The sequence below is a fragment of the Chiloscyllium punctatum genome, chromosome 27 (genome assembly GCF_047496795.1).
Source record: "Chiloscyllium punctatum isolate Juve2018m chromosome 27, sChiPun1.3, whole genome shotgun sequence".
Taxonomy (NCBI): Eukaryota; Metazoa; Chordata; class Chondrichthyes; order Orectolobiformes; family Hemiscylliidae; genus Chiloscyllium; species Chiloscyllium punctatum.
In genome coordinates, this window is record NC_092765.1 from 27,144,483 (window position 1) to 27,158,758 (window position 14,276).

Here is a 14,276-nt window from a genome sequence, read left to right on the forward strand (position 1 = left end):
CATTCAGTAAATGCTGCCTCACAGTGTCAGGGACCCGTGTTCGCTTCCAGCCTTGGGCAACCCTCTGTGCAGATTTGCACATTCTCTCCCCGTGTCTGCGTGGGTTTCCTCTGGGTGCCCCGGTTTCCTCCCACAGTCCGAAGATGTGCAGGCTAGGTAGATTGGCCATGCTAAACTGATCGGAGTGCTCGGTGCATTAGTCAGAGGGGAATGGGTCTGGGTGGGTTACTCTTCGGAGGGTCGGTGTGGACTTGTTGGATCGAAGAGCCTGTTTGCACACACTGTAGGGAATCTAATCCAATCAAAAATACTTTTATAGCATTGCTTATGAGCCAGGGGAATGTGAATGAATATAAAATTTGAGAATGAATACATCCAATACATGATAAAAGAATAAGCTCAATTTTATTGCAGGATCCTGTAGGTGAATAACCTCTAGATCAAAAATTCATTAGTTATTCCATGTCCTTCTATTACAACAGACATGCAGACATTAGGTATGTAACTATCAATATGGTGTCGCAAAGTGTAGAACGGTCAAAATGACCGATGAAAGAAAGATTTCCATTTATATATTGCCTCTCACAGCCAAAAGACATTTGAAAGTGTTTTGCAGTCCATTGTTTCTTAACAAAGATCTTTCAGTGGATGTGGGTTTCACTGGCTGGGCTACTTATTACCCTAATTGTCCTTGAAACGGTGATGGTGGAGGAATTGCTAACCCTTGTGATCTAGTCAATGTAAGGAGGGAAATGTGGTAGTCAATTTGCCCACAAGAAGAGCCCACAAACAACAATGAAATAATGAGCAGCTAATTTGCTTTTTGTGACGTTGATTTAGAGATAACTATTGGTCACATCACGAGGGCATAACTCCCAAATTATATGGAATTAAGAAAGTGTGAAAATTCATTACAGGATATTCAAGGGATTGGAATAGCCAGAGGGCTGGCATAAATGATTGATCATGAGAAACTGTATGGAAGTTGAACACCAGTGTTTCCATGCAATATTTCTTTGAAATAGGGATATGTTCTTTTAGATCCACCTGAGAAGACACTGGGCTTCAATTTTATGTCTGAACATACTGCATAATTGGTACTAGCAGAGTTGATTCTCATTCAGGTCCAGGGTAGTGACTTGATGCAGCTGTACTATGTATTCAGTGGAGATTTTTAAATTTACTGAATTAAACTCTTTTGTTAAAAGATAAGCATTATTACTATTTACTACTACTGTTTACTACTCTTATTACTATTGTCACATCCACCTGTAAATACAATACCTCTAGCAAAGCCCTGGGACACTACACAGGTGTGATGCCATCGTGGTTTCAAATTCCCATTGTGTTTGCCTATGTTAACAACTCATTGTCGAAATGAGTCCAGTACTGCCCAGAAGACAGGTAGCTTCATATTGGTTTCGTTCCAGCTTCTCTGCTCACCTTCAAACATCCAGACGTGAAGTTTTTTCCAGGGTTCAGTTCCCATGAGACAGCTGTATCCTTCGATGAGGTGATAAATGCACAGCTGCAGCTGGTTGAAGGGGACCAAATCCGTGCAAAAGTCGATCTGGTTCTCTTTTACCAGCTTCAGCAAAGCATCTGCATCTGGTGAGGATGGGGAGGCATTACAATGATAAAAACAGATGTGCTTCACATGTTGTACAACCTCTTACCACGTGAACCTAAGATGAGATGAAGTTTGATTTGCAGCATATAAGATAGGTATCCAAAAGGGATGTTATGTCAATTTTGTTTTACCTCCCTCCAGTAGTTTTCACTCCCAAGTAATTTGGTGATAGAACGAAGCATCTGATAAAAAACACTGGAAAAAATACAACAGCTTTCGGACTCAGGAAATCATGGAAGGTGGACCAGAAAATGCCTCAAAGTAACACATTCAGGTCAAAAAGAAATCACTATTACTACAATCACGATCTGTAATGGAATTAAGCAAGGATGAAAATATATTACAGTATATTCAAGGAGTGCTAATAAACAAAGGGCTTGTATAAATGGTTGATCAGGAGAGCCTGTGTGGAAATTCAACCAAAGTACTTCAATACAATACATCATTTAGCCTATCACTGAACCATTTCTAACTCCAAGTATACTTTATACAACACAACCTTTATGTATGGATGAATCCACTGCACTTGATCGAACTCAGCAGTCCAACAGGTAACGTACAGGAGCACATCAGATGTTGGCTTTACACCTTGACCAATTTTACTCTCAATTAATTCAATTAAGGACCTTTAGGGACAAAATGAAAAATGGCCAAATGTTTTTCATTCTGGACCATGTAGAGCAATCACAGAGAGAAGCCTATCCATGCACCATGACTGTTCTAGGTTCAACCTGGATCCCAGAGAGAGAACAGTTTTCAGTGTACCCTGATCATTGAATCCCTCAGAAGTATGAAACTCCATTAGGCCGTATTTTACCCGTTCTCATTTTATCCTCTTATGCAGAAACAAGCTAAATGACAAATACCTTTCAGGTGTATGTTTCATTTTTTTGTTTTCTAGCCTGTCACTCAATAGCCATGATGGCATTCGACCTCTGCACCTATCAAGCAATCTCCAATTTAGTCTCAATCATGGTGTTTTTCTCCACCAATTCCTCTCCTATTGATCTAAAGAGATTTAAGCACATAAATATTTACCCTATGACACCCTTTTCTATTACTGAGAGCAGTTATTGATCCCACTGTGCAGTAGGTATTCTGAGCTTTCATCCAGTAGTGAGATTAATTAAGCTGCCAGGAAAAAGAACCTACACTCAAGCAAACAAAAAGAGTGAAATTTGTAATATTTGAAGCAAAACAAATACCAGAACGAACACACGCCAACATATTGGAATATGATTAATTATAGAAAAGGATTCTGATCAGCAGAATCCTGTCACAATCTTTGTACATTGTACACAATCCATTGTACAGCTCCATGAGTTTACACACTGATGTGAATTGGTGAAACCAGTGCAAATCATACCCAAAATTATTTTGAGAATTCCTTCCTTGAATTACCCCTCAAGCTCATTTGTGCATTGCCAATACCAAATCTGCCCTGAATTAGTGCAATTAGGCAGCACTTTTAAAAAAAGATTTAAAAATAATTAAATTTGCTTTAAAAAATATTCTGTGTGTCATTTAGGAGTAGTAACAAGATGCCATTTGAATGACTGACCTAAAAATGGGTTTGTATGTCATAAGTATTATTAATCATAATAATAGCCTGTAAATTTAGATTATTGAAGATGACTTCAAAACAGTTGCAAAACTGTATGCATCTTACCTGTCTTGCTGCATAGGTAATCATTTCCTAAATTAATTAAGATAAAATTATGTTCAAAAATTTCTTAATAGGTCCTCGCACCCAAAAGAACATGTGCAACTTTGGAACCTGCTCAAAGATACACAACTGCTGTGATTACCAGAAGCCGCTTCTCGAGATCGACTCATCCTGATGGTGTATGCCCAGTATTGAGAGAGGTGCCTGTTTGCAGCATGATGTCTTTTTTAAATAAGTGCAAAAAATCATGGAAATTCAAGTTGCTGTATATGTAATTTGCACTGACAATTCCATGATCTTTTACACTGATTACATCAATTCAGGTAAATACCACTGAAAAGAACATTACAATCAAACATGAAACTCTGCCATAAACTGCCACTGAAATCTAAGCATGAATATGTTCGAGGGATATCACATGTTATCTTGGAACGTTGGAAAAGATAGAAAAATGGAAGTTGCATAATACAGGAGTACTATTCTTCAGAAACAAAAACAGAAGCTGTTGAAAAAGCTCAGCGGGTCTGACAGCAGCTGTGAAGAGAAATTAGAGTTAATATTTCAGGTCCGGTTCTGAGGAAGGGTCACCAGACCCAAAATGTTGCCAGACTTGCTCAGCTTTTCCAGCAACTTCTGTTTGTGCCCGATTTATAGCATCCATACGTCTTTCTGTTTTTATTTAGTAGTATTATACAGTTGCTCATGACAGTTTCACAAAGTCAAATTAGACAAGCAGCATAGAAACAGGACTTTGGGCAAATCAATCCATACCCTTTATGCTCCACTTGAGTCTCATTGTACTTTTCCTTATTTAAATCTCTTGTCACAACCCTCTGTTTTTCTCATTCATATGCTTGCCTAACTTCCTCTTAACTGGATCTCTATTATTCAGTTCAACCACTTTCTGTGGTAGTGACTTCTGCATTCTCACCCCTCTTTGGGCAAAGATGTTTCTTCTGAATTCTATGACGGTGCTGTGCCTTTAGGAGGGATGTGCCCTGTGCTGTTTCTCTTCCAGGCAAGTGTTGCCACAGTGTCACCGGGTTGTCTGTTTCAGACAAGCAGTTGGTGAACAGTTTGGTGGTATCCATGGGGTGGTTTTATTTAAAGTTACACATGAGTAGTATGAGTGGGCAGGTCAGGGCTCACACAGACCCAGGAAGGTTTTTAGTTTTGCTTTCAATTATTGAGAAGGTTTCTACTGCTGCTGAGCAAACAGCTTGACTTCTCTGCTGCTAGAGTCTTAAATGAGAGTCTTCCCCTTAGAAATAAAATAAGGCAAACCGTCTCTTTCAGTATTTCGTTCTGCTGGACAGGAACGAGGCATCATGTGACAATAGCATCAGTGCAGAAAGAGGCCATTTGGCCCTCAACTCTGCACTGACCCTCCAAAGAGCATTCCACCTACACCCAGCCTATCCCTGCAAGCCTACAATGACCATGGCTTATCCATCTAGGCTACACATCTTTGTATAGTGGGAGGAAGCCCATGTAGACATGGAGAGAATATGCTGTGAAGCTGCAGTGCTAACCAATGAGCCATTGTTTTGCTATGATTTAAAGGTGCCAGTGTTGGACTGGAAGGGACAATGTTAAAAATTACACAACATCAGCACTAGCTGAACTCCACAACCACCTGATGAAGGAGCAGTGTTCCGAAAGCTAGTGTTCCCAATTAAACCTATAGGCCTATAACCTGGTGTTGTGTGATTTTTAACTGTTTTGCTAAATTGTCTTGTCAAGGATATATTTATGGAATGCTGCCTACATGGAAACAGTTGACAATTAGTGATTAATTAATACATTATCTTATTATATATTTCAATTGAGGTAAAATTTTGCCAACTTTTTTTTTGTTATTTAACAGTTTCCAAAGGATAAAATGTGTATTGATTAAAATCTAGTGGTGGACCAAACAAATCAAACCTGGGACACTTCACCTTACATTTGCCTTTAAATAAATATAAAAGTTAAAGAGGTAGCCTGGACCCTACTTTTTTTTAAAAGGGGTGGGGACTGATCTGGTCCATAACAATACTTTCTTGTGTTTCTAAGTGATCGTCATGTACTGATTGTGTTTAGTCAGTCATTTTCCCCTGTCCCAAGTGGAAATGTCTCTTGATATTCACTTTCCCAAAACCTTTCGGAATCATAAATATCTTTACTAAGTCATCGTCTCGGCCTTCATTTTTACCAAGGGTAAAAAGACATGACCTGTTAATTGTATCAAGATCAGCTGAAGTTGAGGTCTGAGTCCTGACCTTTCATCCTAGAGGTGGGTAGCTGGTGTCAGGAAAACTGAAAGATGCACATGCTCCTTTTGGGAGAAATTGGCTCTGCAAGCGTGTTTTAGTTGCTGGAGGAGGCTGCAATTGGGCCAGGCTCCTGAGAAACAGTGCAGAGGCAGCACACAGGGGCAGGAAAATACTGAGAAGGGTTGTTCAAAAGACCCACCTCAGTGCTACCTGACTTTGTCCCAATTATAATGATAAAAGTTAATGCCCTCTGCCCCCTTACTCCTCAGCCCTCACACACTCCCCAAACCTGATCGATGACATCCCATGCCCTCCAGGTACTTCACCCCACTACCACATCCCCCCATCCCACCCTGATACCTCATGCCCTATACACTGTATTGAAGTAATGAGCTTTATATTATCAATAGAATTTATTGTTTTAAAAAAAAATTTAAAATTCATTCAGGCATTGCTTCCTACTTACAATTGGCAATAACAATATCAATTGCTAATTAAAATCTCAGTAGCAAAAACTGAAAGCACGTGAAACTTCTTAAGTTGCTGTAAATTAAAAGTGTACGATTGACAGCAGAAATCAGAGAATGAGAGCTGTTAAACAAGCAATGTTCTCCCTTGGGGTCAGCTGGTTTAACAGTCTGATGGATTCTCGAGTTCTGGACCAAGAATGCACTATTAAGGTTTGTCGGGGTGGGGGGAGGTGGGGGGAGGCGGGGTGGTCAGGCAATTCTAATATTGTTCATAAAATAAAGTTTCCAAACAGGGTCTGTTTTCCTCAAACTGAAAAACATAAATGGGACATAGTAATGATCAACATCCACTGGAGAAAAACAGTTGAATATTGAATTTAAATAATAATATTAACAACTCAGAAGTCAACAACCTGGAATAACTAGGAAGCCAAATGACAAAGAGAAAAAAAAAAGATTATTAATGCAAATAATCAATATTATTTAAAACAATTTACAGCTTCCATGTTGGCTTGACAACTGAATGGAAATTTATCTTTTTTCAATTAACTTTTGTTTTTAATAAACATTAACAAAAAACAAAATTCTGACAAAAATATTAAACTGTTAAAAGCAATGTCTTGTTACTTGTTCAAAATGCTGCAAACTATATTTTTCCTTTGATATTGTTGCCTGAGAAGTTCATCATGACTCGAAATGGTTTCTCAGGACTATCACTCACAGCTGAAGAGAGGCAACAAGATCACAGAAAGCTGACAGCAATTCTACGGCTTCTACAGCAACTCCTCAGAATTGACTGGCCAGTCACAGACAAGCCAATACATGCTGCTTGTAAACCTTGCCCTCCTCCACTCCTTTGATTCTATGGAAAACTAAGCAGGTTGGAAATTCCATCAAAAACAATTTTTTTAAATCAAGCATTAATTCTCTAACTTTTTTGGGACAAATCTGAAAACAAAAATTATTATGTTCCACACAGCTATCGTCAACAAAAAACACAATAAGCAAAGGGGAAAAAATGTAAAATGACTCAAAATGTTTTTCTATATATTTAGATTTGGTGCAATGATTGCACCAAATATACCTTTCATTTATGTTATTCACAGAAATTAAACATTGCCTGGAAAACAAGTTGCTACATATAAAAAGTGTCAAGTACTAAAACTTCTAATGGGATGAAAAAAAATGAGCTTGGTGAGCCTCTATTTGGATACTCTCTGATTTGATGAATATTTCCAGCATTTTCTGCTTTTAGTTCAGATTCCCAACATTTACAATATTTCCTTTTTATCTCCTAAGGGGTAATATGACCTCAGCAAACAGGTGTCACCACTGGATCACCTTGGACCAATAGCAAAAGTAAATGAAGTTTCATTTGGCCGACAGTAATGATCAGTCGCAAATTGAATGATTTTGAACAATCTCCATCCCAATGGACATAGGTTCAATCTGTGATGACAAATACACATTCTTAGTGAAATGAACTAGAATAGTCTCAATCCCAGTGGACAAAGGACCACTGTATGATGACCCTTACCAATCCCAAGAAAAATGAGTTTGGACTATTTTCAATCTCTGTAGAGTACAGCTCATTCCCTTGCCATAGATCTGATATGAAATCAATTGGCCAGTTTCAATCAGTGTAAACCCTGAAAGTGGAACAACACAATGGCTAATTTGATACTTCAGTCGGCAGTTTCACCTCTGAGATTTTAAGGATAGAGAATACAGAAAGTATTAGGAACATTGTGATATTATTTTTGCCTGGCTCTGGATTGATCAACAGATGCCACTTATTTCAAAGCAAATTGTGTGTTTCAGTCTACTTCCTCTTTTCAGGTGAATGAATAATAATTACATTTTAATTAGATTAGAATAAATTCCCTATAGCGTGGAAACAGACCCTTCGGCCCAACTAGTCCACACCAACCCTCTGGAGAATAACCCACCCAATTCACCTAACCTGCACATCTTTGGACTGTGGGAGGAAACCCGGGGAGAATGTGCAAACTCCACAGTCACCCGAGGCGGGAAGCTAACCTGGGTCCCTGGCGCTGTGAGGCAGCAGTGCTAACCACTGAGCCACCGTGCCGCCCCATGGTTGACACATTCCTGATGAAGGGCTTTTGCCCGAAATGTCGATTTCGCTGCTCGTTGGATGCTGCCTGAACTGCTGTGCTCTTCCAGCACCACTAATCCAGCACGTGTTAATTAGCAACATGACAAATTCTATTGCACACCATACAATTTTTTTTCTGGTTGAAACCGATCAATGGCAGAAAGAACACAACAAATTGCTGAGAGACCATCACGAATACAACATTGGATAATCTTATCATTGTTGTGGTAAAACATACACCAGTATCATTGCCACAGATTACTTAAAGGTATTCTTTCCTGGATCAAAAGATCATTGTTATGTGTTAAAGGAAGCATAAAGCTGAACAAATGCCAAAGAGAAGCTGAATAATAAACAAAAGCAAAATTAGGGTGAATCTCAAGGAATTGAACATGGAACAAAATACAAGAACTATTCACCTACAAGAAAAGCTTGCATTTATCTTTAAATAGAACGAAAATGTCCCAAGGCATTTTGCAGGAGCATTATCAAGCAACATTTGAAAGTGAGCCACAGATGGAAATACTGGGAGAGGTGGCCAGAAATTGGGTTAAAGAGGTATGTGTCGAAGAGTGTGGTACATCAGGAATGATCTTGGAGCAGGAAAATCGACATTTCGAGCATCAAGATCATTCCTGGTGAAGAACATGTACTCAAATCGTTGATCCTCCTTCTCCTCAGATGCTGCCTGACCAGCTGTGCTTTTCCAGCACCACACTCTTTGACTCTGATCTCCAGCATTTGCAGTCCTCATTTACTCTCAGTTAAAGAGGTATGTGTTAAGAAGCATCTTAAAGAAACAGAGGGGTAGAAAGGCAGTACTGCCTGAATAGCTGAAGGAATAGCCATCAATCGGGGAGCAATTTAAAGTGGGGATGTGCAGATGCTTTGAATTGGTTGGTTATAAAGTTGTTGCCCTGGAGCAGGTTACAGAGGTGGAAAAGAATGAGGCCGTAGAGGAATTTAAAAACCAGGATGAAAATATTTTAAAATTGAAGTATTGCCACACCAGTAACGAATCAGCAAATAAATAGGTGGTGGGCGAACTAGACTTAGAGTGAGTCAGGATATTGCCAGAGTTTTGGATGAAGTCAAGTTGATGGAGGATGGAAGGTAGTAAGTTGTTCAGGACAGCATTGAAATAATTCATTCCAAAAGATAATAAAAGAAAGCCTGAGGGTTTCAGCATTAGATGAGCTGAGGCAGAGGTTGAGATGTGTGATGTTATGGAGATGGAAGTTGGTGAGGGGGTGGAATTGCGCCCAGAGCTTATCTCAGGGACAATAGCAATGCATGACTGTGAAGTGTGGCTCAGACTCTGACAATGACCCAGCAAGAGGGATTGACTTTGTGGTTGAGGAACAGAGTTTGAGGAGGGCAAGTTTGGTGGAAAGGGGTGGGGACGGTGACAATAAATTAGACAGATAGATTTTTATTATCCACTTAATCATTCATGTGAAGAGGACATTGCTGGCTAGGCAGCCATTACTACCCATCCCTAATTACCCAGAGGGCAGATTAAAATCAACCACATTACTGAGTCTGGAGTCACATGCAGGCCAGACCAGTTAAGGATGCCAGTTTCCTTCCTTAAAAGGGCATTAATGAACCAGATGGGCTCCCCCCCACCCCCACCACCCAACAATTGACTTGTGGTCATCATTAAACTTCTAATTTTTTTTATTGAATTCAAATAGGATTTGTACCCATGTCCCCAGGCCATTACCTGAGTCACTGGATTAACAGTCTAGCAATAACACCATTAGGCCATCACCTCCCCATTCCTCTGGGACAATCTGCCCCTGCCTGGTTAAGTACCTGACTGGCACTTCAGACATTGTGCCTTCCCAAGAAGAACCAACAGGGGCTCCCTGGGCAGTTCTCCATGTTTGGAGGAAATTTCTGCTCATGCAGGCCTGGATGTGGGGCAAGCAGCATGACAAGACAGACAAGGCAGCAGGCTAATTAGCATAATTGAAGACTCACTTAACACCATTTGACCTAGCTTTCAGAATCTTGCCAATTATGTGGTGACTATTCTTACCATTGAGGGAAGTCACCAGCCAAATTAAAGTGAAGTTCCTGCAATAGCCTTGGGCACCAGCAGAGCCAGAGGTTCTTTGTTCAAAGTGCAGTCTTACAGCAAGGAAAGAGGTTTATGCCCCATCAGTGGACAAATCTATTTCTAGATAGACTTTGCCTCTGACCCTCAGCACTCTCGAATTGTTACAATATTTGTCAAACAACATCTCGTGCCGTTCTCAATGCCAACCACATCCCCTGGTGGCACTGCTGAGGCATCAGAGCTGCCAGTGTTCTGAATGGGCCTACAGCAGCGTTCTTTAGCGTTGACCAGAAGTTAGGCGGACTGTGGTAAACTTTCCCACATAGTCCCTTTGCCAGTCAGTTAAGGCTCAAGATTCATTTCTCACCCTGTCATGGAGGCATTGACACCCATGGCAAAATTCAGGCCTAAGCCTCAGTTTGTTTAATCTTTACCATGGGAACAGCTGATGTTCGAAATTTACCTTTGATGTTCTGGACTGGGGAGGGAAAGGTCAAGGGTGTGCTTAGACTTGCTATCAAACTTTAAATGTAAAGACACCATAGTCTTACCAGATCATAGAGCTACTCTCTCATGGGAGAGACAACTGATGGTGGCTTCACCTGAGGGTCATCACAATTCAGACAAAGAGAGAGGCTGAGAAAGACAGCCTTTCACTCCTTTAAACTAAAGATAAATAGAAAGTAAAGATCCCTCTGCACTGTCCCCATCAAATACTCACAAAAGGAACAGCATTTTGTTAGATACAGAGTAAATCTCTCTCTACTCTTAAATAGAAAGTAAATGTCTCTCTACACTTTTGAACTAAAACTAAACCAAAGGTAAGGTTCCCTTGACATCATCCCCATCAAATACTCCCAGGACAGTGATGGCATGGAGTTAAATACAGCGTTAAACTCCCTTTATTCTGAACTAAAAGTAAACTGAAAAAGTTACTTCTACTCTTTTAAAGCTGAAAGAAAACAAAGCTCCCTTGACATTGTCCCCAGGACACAGCCCTTCAGAATAACCACAGCCCTGTGGGTATTGAACCCATGCATTTAGTACCATATAAACTGAAAAAAAACCCCAGCTAAACAGCCACCTTATCAAATCAATGGGTGCTGCTGGCAAAGCCAGCATTTAATTTCCATCCCTGGTGTAATTTAATGGACATTATCCACAAATAGAAAATGTTGAGAAAGTACACTCATTAGTAAAATAAAATCAGACCAGCAATGGCAGCTTATCTCTGCTCTTGGCTTTTTATGTGTACCTGTATATAATGTTTGTAAAAGAAAAGGGAAGACCACAAAAATAAAAAGTCTTACAAGGTGTAATTAAGGAGTGTAATTCTAGGGATTTTCCTTGAAATTGCTGCAAGGGTGTAACTATCTTTTGCACTTTTAGTTTTTCTTAATCTTTCATGGAGGTCTTGAACAATACAAGATATCTCATGTCTCTTCGCTGACAGCTCACAGACTGTCCTGCCTTTTTTGAAACATGAGCTTTATTAAAACAATTCACACAATTGTCATGGACTCAATGCCTTTTGTCTTGCTCCTTTTTCTTGACTTTAGTTTGAATGGGCATCCAGGAAAAAAACCAGAAAATGCAATTTTGGAAATATTGATTTATGAGGAAAGCATAAATCTTACCCTCCACCCTACCGAAATGTTCCAGTTCTGTTCACAATAGTTGCGTTGAAGTATTTTATTCTCAGATGTAAGAGTTATCTTTTCCTTGTTGTTGTTATTTTACATGAAACAACACTGTATTAACCTTTCTACTTCATTGAGCATTAAAATCTCACATTAGTGTAGAAGCAAAGTATAATTCATAATTAAACTAACACCCTGCATGCATACTGAAATGCCAAAAAGAGAGGAAGCTCAAAAACAGAGATTGGATCACTGAGACAGACTTTCAGCTGTCCTATCTATATCCTGATTTTGATTATAGACAATGCAGATTCCTGTATCACCGCAGGGAGAAATGTGATAGACCTGGTTTATGCACAAACCACTAGTTAACTAATAGTTAGATGAAACTGTTAAGTGGTTACACATGTCATTATTAAATCGTTGACCTATACTTACCTTGTCCTCAACTAGCTCTGTCCTGATAGAAAAGGAAATCTGTGAACAAATAATAAAACACGGATTAAAGTAAACTTACAGAAAACCTAACACAGTCTAAACGTTTGCTCAATGCATACTTACATAGAATCTCCAAGGCTTTCGTTCCAAAACCCAGTCTTCAGTTGTAAATATGTCAGAGTTGTATGCTTTCTTCTGTTATGTCATCAAGGTTTTGTTTAAGTTTACACAGTGAAATAACCATACAGAGGCCGGTATCCCATCACCAAGTCACCATTTATTTGCATTTGCACAGTACATCGAACTGAATAGTTACAGCCAGAGTCAGTCCCGGATGTCAGGAAACTCTCTGAATCGCTTGTTTATGTCTGTCAGCCAGGGCTCCTTGATTGCCCTAGTTAACAGCCCCAATCAAGGATCTCATAGTCAGTAAGATCCACCTGGTTCCAATCACTACGCTTAGGCTCTGTAAATGTATAGCACTTGGGGCCCCAATTCATTTAACTAGATAGGCCACAGGTTCCTCATAGCGTTGCCAGGGGTCAATAAAGAAAAGGTGTATTAAGCTGGACTGGTAACAATCTTTCTTTTATATTTTTCTTGAAGCTAATATGAAGTATTTTAGACATGAATTGGTGGCTGTAGTATGAGGGAAGAAGCATTTTAATATCATTCACTGGAAATGGAGCCAATGAGACTTTAATAGACAGCATGGTGCATTAACAGTTGAGATATCTGTCGTGATTGTAATGAGGTCAGCCAGTTGGACCTCATCGAACAGGACTTCCTTGATTGGGGCTGGTTAGGGAGCACTGACTGACATATATAAACTGCAGTTTCAGAGATCCTGTTCACTCTGAGAACTGGCTCAGAGGGAGTCTGGATCAGTGCCAAATATTATACATGTGTAAATAAAGGGTGACCTGGTAACAGGATGTCGGCATCTGTGGAATTATTTCAGTGGCGAAGACAGAAGAAAAGAATGCACCTGAAGAAATTTGCTCACAACAGTCATCTTTGAATGAGGCGAAGCATTTCAGGCATCATGCCATTATTATGGGGAGCAAGACCGATTGTCCCGAGCAGAGTTAGCCACCAGGTACTGGCCGAACTTCATCAGGGTGATCCAGTGGTGTCCCTAAAATGAAGATGTTGGCAAGAGGTTTTGTCTGGTGACCAGGATTGGATGTGTTGGTGGGGCAATACCCAGAGTGCTAGCAAGGACAAAAATGACCATTAACAGCTCCCCACATTTAAGGGGATAACTGGGTCAATCCCAGACTCAACTACACATCTACCACACACACCCCCACCCCCACCTTTGCTCTCATGGGATTAATGTTCTTACTGACTGTGGATGCTCATTCAAAATGATTAGGCATGCATTGAGTTCATCTTCCATACACGGGACTTGAGAGAAAAGCTGTGAGCGTCTTTTGAAATACACAGGCTGCCGGAAGTGTTGGTCACAGACAATGGACCATCATTTACCAGCAGGGAATTCGAGTACTTTCTGAAGTCAAATGACATTCAGCATGTAAGGACAGCTCCATAACACCCATTGTCCAATGGTCTGGTGGAAAGAGCAGTTCAACCTCTGAAGGCAGGCTTAAAGACACAGCCTACAGCTTCACTCGATTCCAAACTCTCCCAATTCCTTTTTCATTTTGGATCACCACAGATGCAACTACAGGGATAGCTCCAGCAGAGTTGCTAATGGGGAGAAGGCTCCACACCAGGTTAAATCTGAGCTTCCTGGACTTGGGGGCTGGGGGAGTAACAGCATGAGGAACGCCAATGCTGGACACATGATCCCTCTAAGTGAGCAATACAGTTTACTTCATGGGACAAATTTCAGTGCCAAAACCACAGAAATGGCCCTGCATGGGTCAGAGGCATGGCCACCTCAAGATCAGATCCCGTGACATACAAGGTACGGCTAGGTGAGGTGGTTCTGAACGAGCACGTGGACATCATGAAAGCTGCAAAATCA

At 40.3% G+C, this 14,276-nt stretch overlaps 1 long non-coding RNA gene across 1 annotated transcript in view; it reads right to left on the minus strand.

The window, feature by feature from the left end:
• The window catches only part of LOC140453578 (uncharacterized), a 61,304-nt gene that overhangs the window by 30,739 nt on the left and 16,289 nt on the right, over positions 1-14,276 (minus strand). Inside the window, exon 2 of the long non-coding RNA XR_011952439.1 lies at positions 12,284-12,322. This is a non-coding gene — a long non-coding RNA (uncharacterized lncRNA). The remainder of the gene's footprint in view (positions 1-12,283; positions 12,323-14,276) is intronic.